This window comes from Onychomys torridus, chromosome 20, assembly GCF_903995425.1.
Source record: "Onychomys torridus chromosome 20, mOncTor1.1, whole genome shotgun sequence".
In the NCBI taxonomy this organism is placed as follows: domain Eukaryota; kingdom Metazoa; phylum Chordata; class Mammalia; order Rodentia; family Cricetidae; genus Onychomys; species Onychomys torridus.
The window spans coordinates 42,694,215-42,718,514 of record NC_050462.1 but is presented as its reverse complement, the minus strand read 5'-3'; positions in this window follow the sequence as shown (position 1 = coordinate 42,718,514).

The window sequence follows — 24,300 nt, the reverse complement described above, 5'->3', positions numbered from 1 at the left end:
ATGTATTTGTACTATAACCTCAAAAAAGGTAGATAACCATCATCTGTAACTCCACTTCTGGGAAACCTGATCCTTTTCTGATCTTTCATAGGTTTCGGCACACACAGGTGCACATAACTTCAAGCAAGTACATACACATAGTCATAAATAAAAGCTAATAAAACCTTCATAAAGGATTTGTTTTTAAATCTCCTCTTAAAGAATCTCCCAAATCTTTCAAATCTGTGATGAATGTTTTATAAAGCAAAAGACAATAGTACATGGGAAGGAAAAGGAAGGCAGAGACCAATGGGAATATGCAGAAGCATGCTGCTTGATACTCGTAACTTAAACATTCTCAATGATGAAGCTAATTACCTGATTCTTTGACTCAAGAAAATATTTCAAATTATATTTTAAGGCAAAAAGCTTGTAAGAGACAGACTAACAGGAATTCTGCTGTGAAACAGTCACCCAAAATTAGCTGCGTAAACAAGACTGGGAAATAGTGATACCAATGGACATGGTAATGTGGAAGGGGGAAAATCTCATGGAGTTCCTAACAAAGAATTACAGGTAGCTAGTGGATGCCGAGAGGAGAAATAGCCTCTCCCAGGAATGAGACAGTATGGGCTGTCCAGTGCAGAGTGGTCAGCTGTGAAACTATATACATACAACAAAAATGAACTGTAGGTTATATATCACATATGTACATGTAACAATAATAAAGAGTAAGAGGCTATTTGATAGTGAAGGTATAGGAGTGACTTAAGGGTGCCTGGGAGAGACTGTAGGGCTGCAAGGGAGGGGTTGGAAGTTACATAATTCTATTTGGATTAAAAACATTTTTAAAAAGCAAAAAACAAGCTGGGAGGTGGTCGTGCACACCTTTAATCACAGCACTCAGGAGGCAGAGGCAGGTGGATCTCTGTGAGTTTGAGGCCAGCCTGGTCTACAAAGTGAGTTCCAGGAAAGGCGCAAAGCTACACAGAGAAACCCTGTCTGGGGGAAAAAAAGAAGAAGGAAGGAAGGAAGGAAGGAAGGAAGGAAGGAAGGAAGGAAGGAAGGAAGGAAGGAAAGAATCCATGAATTTGAGAGAGAGCAAAGAAGTGCATATGGTGAATTGGAAGTATGAAAGGGGAGGAGAGATTGATATTAATTACAATTTCAACTATTAAAAAAATTAAAAGATTAATTCACATGTTATTTTTGCTTGCCATGTTGGAAAGGTCTGATGTTATTATTGAAGCTAAAACTACTGATTATAAATTAATGATGAAAAGAACTGCTGATCCTGATAGATGTGTGATTACATCTTTATATCAACTCTGTTCTTTCTGTTTTTGAAACAGTTTTTATTTTTCTTAATTAAAATACAATTACATAATTATCCCTCTTCCCCTTCCTCCTTTCAACCCTTCCAATGCACCCCTTGCTCCCTCCCAGATTCATGACTTCTATTTCTTTAACTGTTGTTGCTATTGCTGTGTGTCTGTGTATTCCTAAGTAAGTTAATACAGCCTATGCAGTCTAGATAGCGGTATTTCTATGTACACTATTTCAGAACTCACCACTTGATGTTGGATAGCGACTCTGGGGACTCTACCATGGGAAGGTCTATTTCTAGCCCTCTCAGTATTCATTGGTTGCCTGTAGTTCTCTGTCTACGGTTGAGGCCTTCGTTGTTAACACTGTCAGTCTTGTTTGGGTAGGCACGTTGCTGAGACTTCATGGATGTAGCTTCTAGGACATTTCTAGACGATGGACTCTCACAATCAACTTCCTCTTCCTCTGTCATTTATTATCTTTCTGCCCCACCCCCTTCCCCTATGACCTCTGAATTCTAGGTGAAGGAGTTGTCTTAGAGATGTATCAGTCAGATTTACTCTTTAAACATAAATCAGTTACTTGTAACAGTATTATTTGAGTAACAACACAGGAACTGTAGTAAACAAGCAAGATTTTATTATAATTATATATTTACTGAGATAAAAAATTCTCATTGAGGGGAAGAATATGCTCAAAATTCATTTGAATTTTAAATATGTTTAAATAATAAAAAAGAAGATGGCTCAATGATGGATTCATCAAGAGAAAAGTTAAATGTTGATAAAGATATTATTTTTAGATTATTTGAGGTAAATTAATTAGCTATTGCCATTATAAAATAATTGTACTTACATGAATTGTAAATAATAAAAATCAAATCTCTGTTAAGAGCAAGTGAAATCTTCACTGAATAAAATAAGATAATGCTTCAGAAAGAGAACAGAGATTCTGAAAAACTATATTATGTCATTTTACTATTTCAAGGTAATAAAATATTTAGTGATAATATATTGCTTCAAAGATTAGATTAGACATGAGGCATTTACTGTCAAAATAGTAAGAAAAGAGAATGGAAGCAAAGGTAATTATGCTATGCTCTCCCCCTTAAATTTATTTAATCAAAAATACTATGATTAAATAAATTAATGAATGTATGTTACCAGATAAAATATATAAAAATTAAATCAGATTTATTTTTTAGTTCATGCATAAGTTGCCTTTCTAACTTATAACTAGCATGATCTTGGCGCAGATGCACATTGGATGTTCCTTCTTCAAATCACACATCAAGGATACATCCATATGATGAGTGTGTCCTTCACAAGCACAGAAGTCCTCACAATCCAACTACATCATAAATAGTAGCTCAAGCAACTGTAATTATTTTAAAAATTAAATCTCTAGCCCTTGAACACTTCCCTGGTATCTTAAAACTAACATTATAGCAAGTTTCTTCTACTTACAGTCAAATTAATTTAAAATTAATTTCAGATTTAGCCAATGAGGTGAAAAAAAATCTAATAATTATTTGGAAATTATGTGTTTCCAACTAATGTCATTAATGGCTAACTCAAGAAAAAATTAGATAGGAAATGTTCATTTTCACTACCTTATTTAAGATTTATTATCTCTACTGAGTTAGCTATTAAAGATAAGGTAGTTGAAACTTAAGGATATGAAATGCTCTCTGACCAGGGCATGAATAGTGTGATTTCAGTAAAAGTAATATGTCCAGTAAAAGTAATATGAAACCATTTAACTGTAGAAAATAAAATATCCAAGATACTAAGGTAAAGAAGTTGCTCTGCTTCCCCAATATAGGCAATTATAGCTTATATTCATCAAAGAAGATTCACCATAAAAATCACAGTGTGTGACTGGGAGATGGTTCGGAGAGTAAGAGCTCTTGTTCTTACCTTGCAAACATGAGGACCTGAGTCACTAGAAGCCGTGTAAAAGCCCAGGAGAGGTACTTAGCACCTGTATCCCCAGTGCTGGGGAGTGGTGGAACCAAGAGGATCACTGAGGCTGGTTGGCCACCAGGCTAGTTCTACTTCAGTGACAGACCCCATCTTACAATATAAGAAGTACAATGACAGAGCGAGACACTTGATTTCCTCCTCTGACCTCTATGTGTATGTGCACAGAGCATTTCCTACACACATAGGTGAGCAACACACACACACACACACACACACAGGAGAGAGACAGAAAGAGAGAAGGAGGAAGAGAGAGAGATGAAAAAACAAAACCCCAAGCTCATAATTCTGAAATTTTTTTATTAAATTTTAAAGAATTTTGATGCAAATATTATAAATGTGTTTATAACATACTGGTAAAGCTTGAAAAGAGGTCAATGGGAGAAGGTAATGTCATCAGGGTTTAAGCAAAACCAGTGTAGGTACTATGACACTATGCAGATTTCAAGTTTTTCTCCATATCCATGAAAAGCTATGCATATATATGCATTAAGTACTTTTGTTTTCACTGAAAATGAATACATTTACATTCTGAGATACACATAAAGCAAAAATATGAAAGCCGTGACTTTGAGATGATTTCTATAAATAGGTAAAAGTACAAACATACTTTGCAGAAAATGAAGCACTGATTCGACCATGGTCATTAGAAATGGTTTCTAAATGATGCTTTTCAGAGCCTGAGAATGTCACACAAGGAAAGCAGAGATAGAGAACCATGAACTGCTCCCACCACCTCTCTGCTCTAACCCAAACAACACTGCATCAAATCTTTTGATATTCAAATGACTCAAAAATTCACTGATAAAGCATCTCAACATCTACCATAACAGCCTCTTTGTTTGTTCCAGTGCTTTATTCAGAAAAAATTCAAATATGAGCAAAACAGAATTTAATAAGAGATAGCCCGTATACACTCTTCCTTTATTTTATAATTAGAATTTTGCTTACTGCAATGCTTGGCATGTATCTATCTTTTCTGCTTTTAATATGCTTCGCTTCATCTGGTATTTGTTTTGTTTTTAATTCCAAGTTAAACTGTGGCATCAGAATACTTCATCTTACATACTTACAACAAATCCACTATGCTCTTAGTTTTTTTTTTTTCCTTTTGGATTAAATTTAGATGTAACACAATGCACAAACTTTTGTGTACCATCTATCTTTTTATTAGAATTTTTTAATTTACAGAAAATATTGGAATGACCACACCCTAAAAATATATGTACCACCAACCTAGATTCTATAATGTGTAATATCCTTAGCATTTTCTTCATGTATCTATGTGTTTATCCAAGCTTATGGGTCAGGATATTCATTTTGTTAATTCTTTGGGATATTTCTATGCGTAATGCTTTGCAGAATTTCTTTTACTTTCTTTAAACGTCTGTGTGCTTGTGAGTCTGGGTGTGCAAACACATGTGCATGCACCTTTCTGCAATAGCCACAATTTCTACAATAGCTAAGTAACAAAAAGTGTGAAACTGGCAATCCTTACTGTGAAATCTGATTGGAGCACAGCAGAACATGCACAGACAGACAGTTAAAGATGAACTACCTGTGGCCAGGACTTGGAGAAGAAAGAACTGGAAAGAGAAGATGAGTGTTGACAGGCAAGGTGTCAGAGTTGTCGCTCTCATGTGATGAAATGTGCTAAAACTGATGGTTCTCGTACTTGCAGTGCTCTGAGTCCATACTAGTTTATCATTGCATCGTACTCTTTAATTGGAAGAACTGATGAAGCATGAGGAATATCCAAAATAACTTGGTATTTTCAAAGTATTCATTCTTTCCCCAGTTCAGAGAAATCAGTAAAAAAAAAACAAAAAAAAAAACAACGGTCTTCTTGACACCAGAGCTCACTCTAGGAAGATCTGGTGCCTTTGCACATGTTTGTTTTGGTGGGGTCTGTGTGTGTGCTTCCCAGACAAAACAACAACATATCGCAATCACTACAAAGTAAACATACAGGAAGTAAAATAATAGTATAAGGAGTGTATTACATACAAAAGAGCTTTTTGAAAGTATAGCCCCGATTGTGAAACCTAAAGGGAAGAAATTATTTGTGGATAAGGGCAAAAGATTATCAGTGTAAAGATATCTACTTCAAATCATACAAGGACAGTTTCTGAGAGATTACTTTTCAGTGTGGTGAAACATGAAACTGTGAAATGAAACATAGTTTACAAGTTCATATAATAAAAATGCTACTAACACTTTTGTTGTGATACTGTAGAAAGGGTGTAATGATAATCAGTAGATGAAGACTTAACAAACATTTAATATTTGATCTAAGCTCTTCACATAAAAAAGACCCAATTGCAGAAGACACCACATACTTGAGTCACAGCACATGGAAAATCAAGCTGGTGACAACCTGGAAGCTTAATCCCTATTGGCTAAAATTCATTATGCTGGAAAGGTTCTATTGCTGTCATTTGGGGGAGAAAAGTATTCACAAATCTTACCCAGCTGTGACCCCTGAAAGCTATGATATAGACTGGCCTGGGAAAATATGCCCATTTGTCACAATAATCAGTTTCTGACCCGATTTGAAGACCACTCCTCAAATCCCCTCAAGATAGAACTCATGTGAGGTATTGTTGGCTGAGCTAACCCATGGCTGGCTAGGTAATATGCCTTAGAAGAAAACATACTACCATTATTCTGATAAGGGAACCTAGTATCAAATCATACTATACTCTATACTATGCTATACGCTTTATACTCTTAGTATAGTGCATTCCCCAATCTTTGTCAGATAAGTTTTGTTTTGAGGTAGATTAACATTAACAAAGACCACAAGTGTTGAACACACAAAAGGTAAAGTACCTTAGTCCTGCGCAGCACTAAATGAGATCATCTCTTCCACCTCCCATCCCCACATGGCTCAGGAATCACTGAGGAAGAGAAGAAAGATGGTGAGACACATAAGCAGTGGACTTCTGGGGGGAAATTTTTGTTTTCTGGACACGCCAGGGCTGTTGCACACATGGACTCCCAATTGCTTGCAGAAAATCTACACCAGATCAAACCAGCCCTACTAGGAATTTGGGAGGGAAGAGAAAGGGATGATAGGGGAAGAACTGGAAGGGAGGTAATGGGTGTGGCTTGATCAAAATACATTGCATGCCTATATGAAATTCTTAATAAACCATTTTTAAAAGGATCCAATCATGAAAATACGTAAAAGAATAGCATCCAAGTCAAAGGAGAAAGTAAACACTGATTATCAGACAGAGGCAAGAGATGAGTCTCCAGGAAACCCGGGTGTACACAAACATAAGTGTCCACACACAGCAGCCTCAAAAAACCCCATGTGTTCTTCACAGTATCACTTAGGAAAATCTCAATCAGGAGTCATGTCACCAGTCCAAACATACTGCAGTAAATATTATTATATTGTTGCACAAGGAAAACTAGTCTTGCAAAACAATTACATTAAGAAAAAGGAACCAAATCATCTCTGTAATAAAATCTGAGAAATTAGATACATAAAGAATAATGCGATGTTATTATTACTATTGATAGTCATAACATCATCACTGTAATTCCGCAACCTGTTCGCTGTAATAGTTCAAGCTATGTATTAAAATTCAAAGGATTTAATTATATTTTCTCATTGAACTGAGTGTCAGTAACAGTGGCAGTGACTAGCCCAGTTATTACCCCAGCTGCTTGCTATACCACATGGCTAGTTTGAGTCTGCCAGTGTTGTCAAATAGAACTATTTGTTTTGACAGAAATAGCCTACAGCTATGCTCTATGATGACTTTTGGCTACCAAACACTGAAGTGTAGTTAGCATAACCAAGGGAGTGAATCTTTAGTTTTTTAAAATGTGGTTCATGGAGTCCATGTGGGTACCATCACCAGATTATACAAGCCCAATTTTCCTAACGCAACTTTTGAGTATTTGCAGAAGCTTGCAGTAGTTTCTTTGCTTTGGGGCCATTACCTGCTCATCTTGAGATCTCTATGCATCAAGCACTGTCCTTTCAGTGGTCAAATAAATCCTTGAGTAATTACAGGCAAGAACATACAAGTTATAAGATGTATCAAATAAGAGAAATATTTTAATGAATTACCACATATACGGACATTCTGAGATTGTGAGACAATCGAATGTAAGACGTAAGTAACTATGAAATAGTGTTTAACAGAGGAAACTGGGACTTCCAATGTTACGGCAGCTTGTGGCTTCTGTCATTCTGTACTTTATTACTTACACCATCTTATCTGTGGCTTCAATACTAAGTAGATTAGACCATCTAAAATATTTGCACAACATATGTTAATTAGAATACAACTAATTTTCAGATATTGTTGCACATTATCAAATGTAGATTCCATAGCAAATGACATTTTCAAGCCAGCAACTATACCATGTAAAAAAATGAGTTAAATTCATTCACTTCTATTGTAGAACTTTGTCCTCTAGGTAAGTCATGGCTGTTGCTTTATCAAATTCAGAGCAATTGTGATTACTTCCATGAGACTCAAAAATATTGGGCCTGTGAAAATTTCCTCACAGAAGGTGGGAAAGAGTTTATAAGGTTCATAAGGTAGTATACAGGGCAGATCACAAGTGATCCATGCAGTAGGTACAAAAAGCTCCCCCACATCCCTGAGGATATCTAAGTGTTCAACAGTTGCTGGAGTGAAGGAGACTCTTCTCAGGGATATCCACCCATGATTTACTCAGGAGGCTGTAAGTAAGTAATCCCTCACCTATACACCTATGAATAACTCTAACAAAACTCTCCCATTCACCAAACAAGACTTTGCAGCTGTTCTAGCTACTTTTTCTGTCAGCATGACCCAAGCCAGAGTCATTGTGGGTGAGGGAACCTCAATGGAGAATTTACCCCCACAATAATGACCCATGAGCAAGCCTATTGGTACAATGACATACATTTATTGTCATAGTATCACACAGCATAGCTTTACTTTCTCCCAAATTGCGAGCAGTCTACTCAATCATGCATTCCACCTTTGGCCCCTGCAGCCTCCATATAGATTTGCCACTTTCCAAACTTTCATAGGATTGGAACACAAAATACCAAATGTTTTCAGAGTCTTCTTTTATTTGATAATGCTCTTCTATGGTTCTTCCTTGTCCTCCCATACATTAATAACAGTTCTTTCTACCTCTGCATAACATCCCACTGACTAGATCTCCTGGAATACATTTATTACTCCCCTGCCTAAGGATGTCTTGTTTGGTTCAACATTTTGTCAAATATGAAGAAAGCTGGTGCTTTGTGTGAGCAGACGATTTCAGTTCCTTTGGGTAAATTAGGAAAGGAGACCCATTACTGGATAGTGCATCCAAGAGTTGTTTGGTTTTATATGCAACTTCTAAACTGTCTTCTGGATTTTGCTGTTGTTATTGTTATAAACAGTTTTCATTTTTAATAGTCAAGAGCTTTCCTATTGCTTCCTCTGATTGCTAGCAGTTAGCAAGGCCTCTATGTCATATTTGGGCAATTGTGACAGATGGGCAAAAGTATGACACTTAATTTTTAAGATAAATAGAAAAAAAGCATGCATTGAGAGGTTATTGACACAGAAATATAATTTTTGCTGTGAGTAGAATTTGGGCTCAATTGTCCACATCTTAACTATTTTTTTGGTCCTCTCTTCCTGGTTTTGGGCCGAACAGAGAATACTTGAGTTCTATTGAGTCTTTTCTCTCATGAGCAATTCTCATTTTGTTACTCAGATGGAATTCTTGTTATTAGCCAATCAGCTAACCATTCATGGAGTCATGTGACACCTCTGAGTAAGGGTTTCTACTTCTGCTAATAAAGAAAGCAGGGCTTCTCTGTTTCACAGGGATGACTACATTGCATATGCATATCATATATTCATTTTAAATATGTGCAGTTCACATAAAAGGCCTTTATGAAGTATGGACTATATTTATTTATGAGACAGTTAAGTGCATTTGAATGTCAACTACAGAAAAAAGAATAAAACATTTTTTTTCAAAAACTGCCTTCAGAAAAATCAGGGGTTCACAGTTAATTATTTTGGTTTAAGAGTGGCCAGGGATCTTACAGTCTGATGGGGCATTTCCATACGTTCCTCAGAACACCTATATATGAACTTAGTAGAAAAGACCAACTTTGCTAAATGATTTTGGGCATATTTTCATATGAAGGAATCATTTTAATGTCATACTTCTAACAGTAAGGACAAAATGAAAAAGTATAATGTGAAAAAATACAGGAAATTCTGAGAGAACAAAAGTTTCATCATAGTAGGGGCTGGAGATGTGACTCAGCGGCTAAGAGTGATTCCTCCCTTTTGAGAGGTACTTGATTTAATCCCCAGAACCCATGCCAATTGGCTCACAACCTTTAAATCTAGCTCCAGGGAACCTGATATATTTTTCTGCCATCTGGAGGCACCAGACAGCATGGCATGTACTTAAATACATGCCACGTACATGTAGTCACACACACACACACACACACACACACACACACACACACACACACAAAATGAAAATGAACTTTGAAACTGTCATGATAAAAATTGTTTTTTTCAAGTATTGTGATGATCCAGGATCACACTAGCTCCCTCCATGAGCCTTTTGAATAATTTCATTTAAAGTATAAAGATCCCATGATTCTCTAAATTAAATATGTCCCAAATTAGCAACAATATCTTCCTTATTTCTTTGGACTTTAACTTTAAATACCATACAAGTCAACTAACTTGCACAGCTATTTAGCCCAGAAGGTATCATCACTGAGAAGTATAGTTGTTTAACAACAGTAAACTTAGACAGCTTTCAAAATCCAAAACAAAAATAGTTGGGTTAACTACACTCCAGTGACAGGGCACTGATAAACGACACATTTCCTTGAACAGTTCTGATGAAAATAGCCCACGTCACATGAAGCATCATCTCTTCTCATTTGTCACACTCTAAAGCAGACAGCCCTTGGGAGTCAGCTAGTCTCATTGTAAGTAATCAATTTCATCGATCTTTTAAACAATCAGCTAGTTCTATAAAATGCAAATTAATTGATAGATTATTTTTCTCTTTTGAGTGATGAAAATGCTCCCCTTGTTAATTTATTCTTTACATTCCTTCTTTTTGCTTGCAGTGAAACAGAATACCTGTGTAGGCTCCATAAACACACTTCAATAGAAGCAAGTCAGCATACTTTTTTAATCTGAATTGCACCAAATATCTTTTAAGTAATTCTTTTATTATTTATGAATACTCCATTAACAAGATTCTTTTAAATTATTTAATATTTAGCATACTTTTAAAAAGCAACTGTGCCTTCTTTTTTCTTTCAAGAGCAAGGAGGCTATGTGGGGAGGTTTAGAGAGATGAGAGGGAAGAGGAAAATCATAATCTCAAAAAATAAAATAATAAAAATCATAGTCAGTACTTCTGTTCCCATGGTGTATGTGCAAATATCTATGTGGTTTTTAGTGTTCTTGGTGTCCTGGGCAAAGCTATCCATATAAACAGTTATATTCTCTTTAATAACCATACAGTGATACAGTGATAAGCACTGATGTAGGCAGCTCACATTAATTTTATTTCAACTATTAGTAACATATCTTCAAATATTATAACAATAATGTGCTTTTTAACACATTTGGACAGCAGAGGGAAGAAGGTTCAGAGGGTTCCTGGACATCAGCATTAATGCAAAGCTGGGAAAAATGAAATGTCATTTTCTATTACACAGTAAGGTAACAGAAGTTTTTAGCAACTTCTTATATTCTTTATAAAGAACTGGAAGAGATAAGCTCAGAGTATCACACCATAAAGGAAGTATAAATGTTTAAGGTTATGTGAATGTTGATTTTAATAGTTTTATCATAATCTATTTCATAGAGATATGATTACTGCATTGCACCTCATAAACAAAAGGAAGCATTTTTGTCAAAAATATTATGAAGTCAACCCTATGGGTCAGCTTTCATGATGCTACAATGTGCTGTTCATAATATCTAAGGAGAAAAGTCATCATCAGTATTATCCAGCTGTGACTCCTGTGAACTACAACGGCATTGGGTTTGTAAGATATGCCCCCTGGAGACACAGTGGTACAAATGTCATGAGTAACCAACCATTTCTGATTGTACTTAAGGTTCATTACACAAGATATCACCCATAACTGTCACCATGATCAGGGCCAGGAGCCTGGGGCTAGACAGGTCACAGGAAGAAGGGACAACTTACTACTATTACTCTGCTAAGAAGACATAATTTTATGCCAACTCTTAACACTTACCATTAAACCCATAGATTAGGGAATCTTCAAACCTCATCAGAGAAGCTTTTTTTTTTTTTTTTTTTTTTTTTTTGCATCAGTTGGCAATTAAGACAATGACCCACTGGTCAACGTGCAGAGAATATAGACTATGGGGTGCTCAGGCCTAAATGCCCATCTATATCACAACCTTGTAACCAAACCTATGGGAAAAAGGCTGAAAATATTTTAATATCCAGCACCGTGAATGACTACAAGGAAAATTTTTTTCAGACACAACAAGGCAGCTATGTATATAGACTCACAAAAGTTGTGACAGTATGCACAACACCAGCACTAACTTGAGCAAGACAAAATTCCAGCATAGAGGAGGAGCTGGTCATAAACTCCAGTCCCTAAACATGGAGCTGATATCTTCTGGGAAGGAAGAGTTCATTTTCTTTTAGGGTATGGCCCCTGGTAAGAGGAACACACTCCATTAGATGGCTATATACACAAAGTACATAGGCAGCATGAATTGAACTAAATTGGTTTAAAAAATATGGACACAAAGATGGATGTGTATGGAAGGGGAGGTGGATCTGGGAAGAGTTAGAAGAAAGGGTTGAATATATTAAAATATAATGTACAAAATTCTCAAGGATAAATATTACTAAATTTCCAAAGAAACATGGGGAATAGAAAACTCAAAAGGCTTCATTTGTTTAGGCCTTAGCAAACAAATTAATGGAGGAAATTGTTTTTCATTCTCTTCCTTAGGAAATATGTAAATGTCATTATGGAAATGATAATTTTGTAGGTTCATACTAACAAAAAAGTTCCATTTTTCAAATAATTAGAAATATCAATATGAAAATATATTTGAAGGAATAGAAATGCATTATACCACCAGATATGATACAAAGTTAGATAATTTTAGAGATTCTTTTGATGTTTAGCACTCCAAATGTTAGTTCACTATTCATATCTAAAGGAAGACTATATTCTTAAAAACATAAAGTAATCCAAATTGAAACAATATAGGAATGTTATATGTTTATATGAGTATACACATGCACACACTTTTATATATTTATAAATTATATATTTAAATATTTTATATATGTTTATAAATTTATGCTTAACTTTTACGTTTATACAGTATTTTCTTCATTGTATAAATCACAACATCAAGTTTGTATTTGACTCTTACTATCTAACTCATAAACAGATAAGATGATAAAGTATTTTATTATAGGTCATTCAGAGTTAAAATGTGGGTGCAGAGGGGTGGGGTAGGTGGTCCGCTTGTGATTTAGTTACCAAAGCCATACATCCAGAACTATGTTTGATATTTCTCAACCAATGGTTTAAAAATAAAAATTAAAGAATTCTGTTTCTGAACAAACATGGTATTCACACTTTAAACTCAGCAGATGGGAGGACCAGGCAGTAGTATTCAGAATTTAAGGCTGCCCAAAACAGTGTACCAAGAATGATGATGCTAGTCTGAGCTATGCAAGATCCTATATAAAACTAACAAATAAATAAACAAAAAAAGACTGAGAGAGAGAGAGAGAGAGAGAGAGAGAGCCACTTCTAACACTATGTGAAGTACTTCCTTCTCATTCTGACTGTAGTGGTCCATGTGTGTATGTGTTCATATTAAATAAAACTAGAAAAGCTGGATATATAAGAAATCAAGCATGTTTAAATCTGACATAGCTGTCACTGAAGGAACTAGTTAATGAAGCCACGTGAATGACATGCGCGAATCTGAACTGTTTTTCTTCCACGGTTTCGTGCTACCCAAATCTAAGAGAGTGCGAGCATCCATACAACTACCACATTTACTTCACACCTGAAAATAATTGACAAGAAGTGGTAGAATGAAAATTTCCTGAGGCAAGTTTTCACTTCTGTACCCATAGCTCATTCTGTGATTGCACCAGTGTTTATGTGCTTCATGGGAACTTGAATTTGAGAATAATTCTGTATTGAGTCGTACTGAAGTGGTTTATTACAGAGGGTCAATGTAACACTTTTCTGTTCCTATTCATCAAAGCATAATCATATGCTTCCAAAATTGCATTGCCCTCTTGCAAGAATATTGCGTAGGTCTAGGATTCACTTCCATTGTAAGAGGTTATTATGTCATCTACTTGTGTTAGGCCTTCCTATTACTCCCACACAAGACCCGAGGGAAAATTTTAAGGGGGGAATTAGATGTATTCTAGTACACTGTTTCAAAGGATTTAGTCCCTTATGTCCGCGAGAGCATAATTGAGCAGATCTGTTCAATCCATAACAGACAGGAAACAGCAGGAAGACAGGAATGAGGCCAAGATAAGACATGTCATTTACGACCATGTTTCAGTTATCTCACTTCCCCCTAAGTCAGCTTCCAGCATTTCTCAATAGTAAATTGCAATTTGCAACCCAACAATAGATTAGTGTTGGCTAGGTCAAAGTCCTCATGCTTAATCAGCACTGGAAAGACCTTCACAGTCAAAGGAAAGGTATGCTTTGCTAATCAGATGGGCCTCTTTTAATCCAGTCAAGTTAAAAGTCAAGATCAGCCACTACATACTCAAACATAAACCACATGAATTCTTACAGCAGTCACTGTTTGGTATTAAAGCTACAACTCATATCTATCCCTAAATATAGCTTCAAGTACATAATGATTTTTCCCTCTCTTTTGAATTTTTGGAATTATCACAGAATTACAAATACATTAATTTGGGATGATAAACTTTTAGTAATTAAATACATGTAAATTTTTACTAAATACTTCAATGAGCTAGTTTTTAATACCCAAAGAGTTATGATCTTTGTTAAAGAAAAACTTGAAGTGATGGAAAGGAATACACATCAGTTTTCTTAATGGCCAATAATTTATTGCATATGATAAATAATAGCCTTCATATTTTAGCAACTATTATCAATCATTTCCATCTATTAACTGTGTAATCTTCACAAAACCAAGAGGCAGACCCTGTCACTGTAGGAGTGAGACCAGAGGAGAAGCTTCTTAGATATGAACATACTGATGCTTTTTAGTTAAGCTAAGACACACAGAAGTCCTTTATATATGGCTACATTGCTGACTTGTCTGGTTAAAAAGCTTGAACCTTCAGCTATATTATTTCACATTTCTCCAACAACAAACACAAGGGACAAAGACCCAAATGCTAAGCAAAAAAAAAAAAAGTTTAAATTTGACAAGAATGCATATCACATTCAATTCAACCCTCTGAAGTAACAGACCGATAAAGAGGCAATCCATACACATTGACTACAATGGTTAGTTAGCTGAACGGCAACTTGGCAGCATCTCTCAGGAGTCTTCCCATCCTGTGCAGAGAGATACATTTAAGGAAGTTCAACACAAAACTGCTCATAAAAATGAAAAATTAGAGCAGGGCGGTGGTGGTGCATGCCTTTAATCCCAGCCAGGCGGATCTTTGTGAGTTCGAGGCCAGCCTGGTCTACAGAGCGAGATCCAGGAAAGACACAAAGCTACACGGAGAAACCCTGTCTCAAAAAAACAAAAAAAAAAAAAAAAAAAGGAAAAGAAAAAAAAAAGAATGAAAAATTGGAATTTGCTTAAATCCAAAAGGAAGGGTTCCGGCTATAACAGTGTTTTCATATAATAGAGAAAAAGAATGTGCAGCTTTTAAAGTGTAATGCAACAGTTAATGCTTTGACTGTCATAGAAACCTGTCCCTGATACAAATGCAGAAATATGGTGTGTATATATAATTTTAAATTATTTCATTAATGATATATACTAATATATTGAAATTACATTGACTATCTCTAGAAGAACATGCAAAAAGTTAAACTGGAAAGCTGAGAGAAGATAGAATTGTGTCAGTTTCACTATCGTAATGTGTTTTCTATTCTAAAATTATTAAACCACCATGCACACATCTTTTTAAATGTTAAAATGGTATAATGGGATGATCTGTTGCTTAGTCTTGTTTTGTAAATATTAAAGCTATACCTACAGCGACAGGTACACACTGCTCACTAAAGACAAATGTCTACTTGTGTGAGGGGGACCCAAATCAAAGCCATCCATCTCCTGCTGAGCGCTCATATTCAGAAAATAGAAAGTTGTATCTGGTATCTATTTTCACCCCACTTAACAATTGTGACAGAATTTCCCCCGGCAAACAAACTCTGATGGTATCAGTCTTACAAAGAGCTCCTCGGGGCTTTTCTTCTTGTTACTTGATGTGGCAATTTTACAAAACCACAGCCTAGTCTAAGGTTCTGAAATTGCTCTTAGCTTGCAGTGAGGGTGAGCTCAGGTGGTGTTTTCTTCCTTCTCCTCCTGGCTCTGTGCATTAACGGAGTGCTCCGCTTCCTTCCCTGGAGGACTGTGATAGACTTGCCGACTCTTGGTCAGGAACTTGAATTGATTGACCACATGTCATCAGACTTTCAACCCATACCATGCTCTGCCATTCTTATCAGGAGAATTTAGTGCCCACATGAGGACACAAATGATAAAGTATTTACTATCCAAGCCAAAAGGATTTTTCTTCCATTCTCTTGCTTTTACCACTCTGAACTTCTTGATTTGTACTCTGAACGAAGCAGTTTCTTTAAACAAAGACAGAGGACTAGAATATAGCCTACATGAAAGTATATATAAATGCTTTTCTTTGCCTTTATTTCATGGAATAGACACATTGATAAAAAGGTTTTAGTGGAACATATACAACAGATACTAAAATACTGGCAGTACAATATAATCAGTAGACTGAGCTTGAAGTTGAATCTGTGATCATATAATAATAAAGCATAACTTTATACATAATTTATCTCAAAAAGCAGAATTTTGTAGAGTGAATGGGCTCCCAATTAATAATTATCACAAAATAGCAGGCATAAAATGGGACTTGCCCAAGCAAAGCATAACATAAAATGATAGGGTCCTGAGGAGACCATAGCCTGGTGGAGTAATTTTGTATTTAGGTTTTGGTACAGAAAGAATAGGTGCAAACATGAGTCTCAAATCCTGCTTTAGTGAATTGGCATTATAGTCATCCTAAGACTGTATGGCTACAGCACTAAGATAAGATGTCTAAAGCCCTATTTTACTTTGCATTCTCCAAATAACCAGGTCATACACCTATATTGATAGTCAACACAGAATCCAGAGACTGAAAGAAGGTGAGCATAGGTATTCCAAGCCAATTAAACCTTGAAACAGGAAAAAAAGGGCCACAGTAGAAAAGTATAACTTTGAGACACTGCTAATAAGAACAAAGAAGGTCAACAAGATCAAATGATTGAGTCATCAAATATATATGTACTATATATTTCTTGATGGCATATATATATATACACACATACACACACATCTCATTTCAAAACAGTGAACAGAACCTTAAAACACTATAAGCCTTAAAGGAGAATATATATTATATATATTGTAATTATAATCATATGATGTATGCTTATGTATAGGATTATACATAATATATTATATACAAGAGAGAAACAAGACTAAGCAACAGATCATCCCATTATACCATTTTAACATTTAAAAAGATGTGTGCATGGTGGTTTAATAATTTTAGAATAGAAAACACATTACGATAGTGAAACTGACACAATTCTATCTTCTCTCAGCTTTCCAGTTTAACTTTTTGCAGGTTCTTCTAGAGATAGTCGATGTAATTTCAATATATTGTACCTAACAGGTGCAGAATACATATATATTCTTGTCATGAGTGCATGGGACTCTCTCTATTATGGAGAATGAGGCTAGAAACAAGTCCTGAAGTGTTCCCCCAAACAATAATAAAGTTCTTTAGCCAATGAAACTAGGGAAAAGAAAGAAATGAAAGGGATGCAAACAGGAAGAGAGAAAATCAAATAGTCACTGCTGGCAAGTGATGTGATTGTGCATCTAGAACAAAGAACCCCAAAGATTCTATAGAAGACTCAAAAGTCACAGATAAATTCAATAAAACACAAGGATACAAAGTGCACTTACAGAAAGTAGTGACATTTCGTACACCAATAATGAATCGTCCGAGAAATTAACCACGAATTCAATCCCATTCATAAGAGCCACCAACATAAAATAGCCAATAATAACTCAGAAATTCAAAAACATCCTCTATAATGAACGAAAGAAAGCGAAGGAAAAATGCAATGATTTTGTGAGTTTCTAGACTAGAAGAAATAAAATGGTTAAGATGCCTGCACCATGCAAAGTGAACCTACTCAATGCCATTCACATCAAAATATCAGTGACACTCCTCATGAAACTAGAAGAGGAAAAAAATGTCCTACAATTTGAATAGATCAAAAAATCGACCCCCATAATCAGATCAATCTTAAGAAAAGGGGAGGGAGGAAGGGAGGAATCGGGGAGGAAGGGAGAAAGGAGAAAGGAGAAAAGAAAGGAAAGAACAAAAGAAAAGAAAAGAAAAAAGACCTCAGGGATGTTTTTCTTGGTCTTGTACTGAGCTTCAGTAGCAAAACAGTGTGTCTTGGCATAAAACAGACATACATTGTGTAAATAGACTAGAGAAACCAGAAATAAAGCCTTTCATCTATAACCAACTGAGTCTCAACAGAGTTGTAGAATCTATATGGAGAAAGAACAGCCTCCTCCAAAACATGATGCTGGAAACTCTGGATCTCTAGACACAGTAGCCACTATCAGTCATCCATCCCTAAGTTGTCTGGGAATAGATCAAGAACCATAACATTAATAAGAGAACCTGAAATCACTAGTGAAAAGCACAATGGTGAAATTTCAAGATGGTGGGACAAGCGATCCTATTTTGAACATGACTCCAAAAGCAGAAGGGACAAGAGCAAAATTTGACAAATGAAGTTACATAAGACCAAACAGCACTGCACAGTCAAGGTGGTAATAACAGGGAAAACATGACCCAGAGTGTGGGGAGAATGTGTTAGCTGTCCCACTCACAGAAGGTTAACATCCAGTGCACATAAAAAAAAAAAAAAAAAAGAGCTCAACTGAACAAAGCAACACACACCTGCAACCCCCGCACTTATGTATAAGCAAGCTTATATTACAAATCAAGGGTAGAAATTAAAAGAAAAAAAACAATATAAATATAACCCAGTTAAAACTGAAATACAAATGGTCAATAAACATCAATAACATTAGAAGAATTCAAAAATACAAATCAGAGCTACAGTGAGACAGTATTTGCTCTATTCAGGATGATTAATATACAAAAGTAACAAAAACAACTGCTGAGTACGATAGTTTGCAGGAAGAAATGATCTATATTGCTAAAGGGCAAATGAATTAGGACAGATGCCATGAAAAATGAATTGAGGTTCTTAGAAATCTATACAGAGAGTACCACATGATACTGCTCACCCAGTTCTGGGTATATATCTGAAGGAGTGAAATCATTTTACAGAAGAGACAAATGCCTCCTTATGTTTAATGTATTAATACCACAACAAAATATGGAATCAGCCTTGGTACCCATCATCAACAAATATATTTATAATGAAGATGTAGTATATACATACAGTGAAGTATTATTCAGCCATTAAGAATAAAATTCTGACATTCCTAGTGAAATAAATGGAACTGTAGAATGCTACTTTAAATTGAGTTAAACTAGATAAGCCAGATACAAAAAGGAAAATGTCATATGTTCTCTCACGTGTAGAAAGAAAATAGTAATAATACAACAAAATCTGTCTGTATGATAGAATAGTAATTACATGGAACTAGGAAATATGCCAACAAGGGAGCGGCTTCAAGAGTGGAGGACAGACAGACAGAGGGTTTGTACGCTTTGCATTCAGGTATAGAGATGCCACAGTGGATCCTGTTGTTATAAACAATCAATACATATTTAGAAAATGTCAATATAGAGAAGATTTTAAAATACATATGGTGAGGTTAAAAAAAAAAACACGTTTCTTAGTAATCTTAGCATGTGAATCCTATGTGAGTTTGGTGGGAATGTAACAGAATACATACAATTATAAAAATGGAATCTTACCAAATAAGGTTGACTACTAAGCCTGTAAGGCTAGTTTAAAAATATGATCTGAAGTAATTCATTGTACTGACAAAGGGAAATAATTGAAGCTTTGTCTTTCCTTTCTTAAATTTGCTTTATTACCAAATAACCCAATAAAAGATAAATTTTAATTTAGTTAAGCACAGTGATTCCATCTTTAGTAGTGTTGGAACTTCTCCAGACAAATCAGATAGATACGAAATGTTGGAGGCATAAAAGCAGTAAGAACTCTCTTCAGATAGACAAGAGGAATTTAGATTGTCCTGGCTATAATCTTGGGCTATAATGTAGCTAGTAAGTCAAGTGATGTGTTTAGGAAGCATGCCGAATATAGTGGTTACTTTGGGGAGATGAAAACGTTTGAGTTAGGTACATCAGAGAGGGTCTGAGGAGGACAGTGACAAATTAAGGCTTGTGATCTAGTTCTATTTTACAGGAATTATCTCTTTTTTTTCATTTTCTTTTTTAACAAAAGTGAAAAAATAGCCTATGTCTTAGGCTTTCCCCTACATATTCTGGTCTCATTGATGGCCCAGAGATGGAACTTTCATGAAAACTTCACAGGCACTGTATATCTAATTTCATACCCTCTGTACCTAAAATATGTTGAAAAGTGATGCCTGTGAATTTTTTGAGATTATAGGCTACATTAAATCAAAGCTTTTTGCCACTTATGTAGATGTTATATGCATCCTGGTGAGAAGTTTGGCTTCCTCTATATGTCTCAGAGAAAAACTGTTTTCACAGAAATGCCTCGTTCTCCACTCAGTGCCAGGAATTTTTCAATTATTTCTTTAATTGGCTGTTCTATGAAGCTATAGCCAAGTCCATTTCTTTTTTTATATAAATATTTTCAAATTTACCTATGTTTTAAATAATATAATAATTTTAATATTGATATATTCTATAATATACTTCAAACTATGAAACTTACTGAAAAATTTAAATTCTCTACTATAATTCTCTCTGAATAAAATACCTTCAAATAATAACCAAAACAATACTTTTATATTTCTTCACATTTTTTTCAGAACTCCTTCCTTGCAAATACTTGTTCTTAATTAAGTTTGTTTCTCCTTAATCCAGTTTGAACCTTAAACTTCAAGACTCTGTTGCCCATGTCTGCCGGCTTGTAGATTCTGTCAATGACCTGGGTGCTTTGATTCTTCTTTGTCTTGCTCATTCTAATTTATTGGCCTTCCTCTTGTTTATTTAGACCTTTCTCTAGAGGACGGTTTAAAATAATTGGCACTCAAATCAAACTATCCCGTGCTTACTACAGTTTCTGGTGTAAATGTATCTGAGCACATGAGGGAGAGCCTGCATTTTGGCTATGGATAAGCAGCTCTCTTTTTAGACTCTTATAATATACCTCATCATTGTGGGGGCCTCATCTATTTGTTTTCTTAATGCATGCAATCATTTCACAGTGCTCTAATCACATCGTCAAAGAAGTGGTAGCTATTAGAAATGCTATAAAACCTAAGTAACTGGTTTAATAACCTGCTGTAAGTCAACCACTCCCTTCCATTATAGATAATTGAGAGTTAATTCATTTGCCAACACTAATAAAACAAAACTCTTGCATACTAAGGCTACATTTTTCTCAGTATAGTTATACAGTCTTCTTACATCATTTCTCCCTATATCTATGACAAAAACTGTCCACTCTAGCATTTATTTATTTTCACTTTGGCGTATCTTGAAAACCATCAAACAGTGACAAAATCAAGAGTTCTCCCATAAGCAATTTAAGTCACAATCCGAAACTGAAGTAGTCTTTGTTCCTGCTAACTGCAGAGGCATGCTACATACCTGCTAATACTTAATACTGCACAGAGACCAACCATGGAAGCCATGGTTTGTTTCAACTTTTTGTCACTGCTAAATTCTGTAGTGCTCCTTCTACCAGAACACAAATGATAAAGAAAGGCACCAAATTCATCTGTATTTAAAAATGTGCTTCACGAAGGTTTACCCTGAAATCTTTTGAGGATAACAAAGTGTCAGGGATATAATTGCTCACCAAAGTTAAACAACTCAGTTGTAAAGTATTGTCAGTTTTGACCATTAATGAGTTAATCACAGCTAAAGTTAATTTGCAGAACATGCTATCAAGACCACAGTAGTAGCTATTTTTTTCACGTGGATGTGTCTTAATCTGCTGAGGTCTTTATTAAATGATACGACTGTTATTCATGAACATGGAAGTTCATAGCTCAAACAGATCTGGTCAAAACTTGTATTTTGTGTGGTATCGCTAAAACCACTGTCATGGATATGGAAATTGTCTAGTTATTATGTTTGTCCCTTTTCAGACTTTCTTTTCTATAGAATCTGATTAAAAACTTAAAAACAACACATAATTTTCTCATGTAAATAGAGCATACCAAACATGATTTAACTTTTGCAAATGACTCATATTGAATTTAAATGGAAAACTGGTTCTCAATTTGTCACTACTTTAGAAGAGGTACAAGGCTTATAAATCATTTTCTTCTTATAAATTATTTTTGCCTTTAGTAAATTTGTCCCTGAATATCTAAATTTGATGTTAGATATTTCATGCTCTCAAATTAACTTGGATTATTACAAAAATAAGAATTCCTTCATTCTACATTTGACATTCTGAATAAGAACCTTAGGTAGAAATGACAATGCATTTTAATTACTTCTCAAATACATTTCATAACAATTTTAGTCTTGTTAAATCATTGCAAATTTATAAGAACAGTATTCCTTAAAAAGAAGCAGAAACCATATGAGCGATATTTATGTAGAAGGTGAGTGTGAGCAAATAGTAGTTCCCTGAGGTTAAGAAAAGTTGTTCTAAGTGACAGATGTTCAGAAGCCAGGACCCTCTTAACCAGAAGAGACAAGATCCATGCAGTGAAGATATGTTACAAAAATTTGAACAGTCATTTGAAGGCAAATGTCCCAGAAAGAAAAGATTACCTCTAAAAGGAGTGTTTTAATAAAGAAAAGACAAATTTAATAAATGTATTACATAGTGACCTAGACTTTGATTGCTATCATCATCATCTATGTTTAAGTGATAATCTCTCCCAAAAGGGGTGCAGGGAAAATAATACAAAATGAAAAGTTATAACAAGTCAAAACTTTGATGTTCTGGTAACATTATAAAATTCTATCTGTGGGTTTTTTTACTTCTTTAGACAAGGAATTGGAAGGAGAAATATGTTTATTGTTAGAAATATCAAAAAATATAAATGGGAGGTTCTTTGTGAGGAATTAACTGAAATCAATTATGCAACAAAAATCTTTTCCATAATTAATGTTACAGCCCAGTGCTATTTAGGACACAACCCTGATGCATTTGGAATGACACATATGAAACAAACTAGTGGAGGGTAAAGGACGTTGTTTCATCTTCTCATATCACAAATATTCTTCTCATTGCCCTCACTTCACACTTTCCCACTGTTACTAAAATAATTTCATAGATATCTCGTGGATACAGCTAAATCCCAACAAATCATGGAACATTTTAAATGTTTATTTCAATATTTTAAATATATATATATTTTTTTTGTATTTTTTTAACTTATAGGTATGTGTATGTGTCTGTGCATACAACTAGTGTGTGCAGGTGCATGCAAAGTCCAGAAGAGAGCAACAGAACCCCAGAGCTGGACTTAGAGGTTGCTGTGAGTTGATGATTGAGCTTTTTCACCAACTTCATAAGGAATATTTTTAAAGGAAAGGGGGTTATTTGATTTATACATGTGTCGAGTGTAGTGGGTAGCCATCCCAGCCTTGGCCTGGAGGTTCCAGCCCCCATTGAGGCTTCGGTAATGGTCACGCCGACAAGGCGGGGCGGAGGAGGAAGTGGAAGACCCAGGATCGAGAGGAGGGCTCTCTCTTGGTTCTGCTTTGCTGGACGCAGGAGGTAGACCAAGCAGAGTTCTCCAGAGACCATCGCCAGACTGCGCCATACCTTTGCCAGACTCTACAACCTATCCCTTCATTTGTAAGTTACGCCACAAAATAAACCTCCCTTTTAACTATGTGGGATGGCCTTAATAATTTCACCAATAGTCGAAGGAAATTCATGTGCTTACAGTCATTACAATTGAGTCCAACCAGCTACCTTTTAATCATATTGTGTGATTCTTAGCATGGCAACAATATAGTTTTCATAATTAAAATGGGCTACAATTAAAAATGCATTGTTATGTATAAAATATTCATGAAAAATAATGTGCATCTTCTTCAAAGAGCATTAGAAATCTCTATTATACAAAAACAAAGCTTCTATACTCATTGACGCAATTAATATTTTAAAGTCTGAGTTTAAAGATATTCTATAACCATAAAGGTACCATTCAATGTGCACCACTTGTTCAGATATTTAGCTGTTTAGATATAAAGTCCAATGATATAAAGTCACTGAGTCAAATAAGCCATGGTACCTAAGTCATTTCCCTCACTATATGAGAGTTCACTCCATGGCCAAATCCACCTTCTAAGGCAAAAACTGACCCTCAGCTTAATCTTTTCATTTGTTCAAGCTTTGGGTAAATTCTTCTTTCAGAGACTGCAGCGCTGAAGAGCTTGAGACATGGTTCTTAAGCACTCTTGAAACCTGTTGGTAAGGAGCCATGTCTAATTTGTGGCATGCAGTCTGATTGCTGCTTACTCTAAGAGGTTCAGCTGACCCCCTTCTGTTCATGCGTATTAAAGCTATGTTCCTACAGATTCCATGCTGACTCCATGG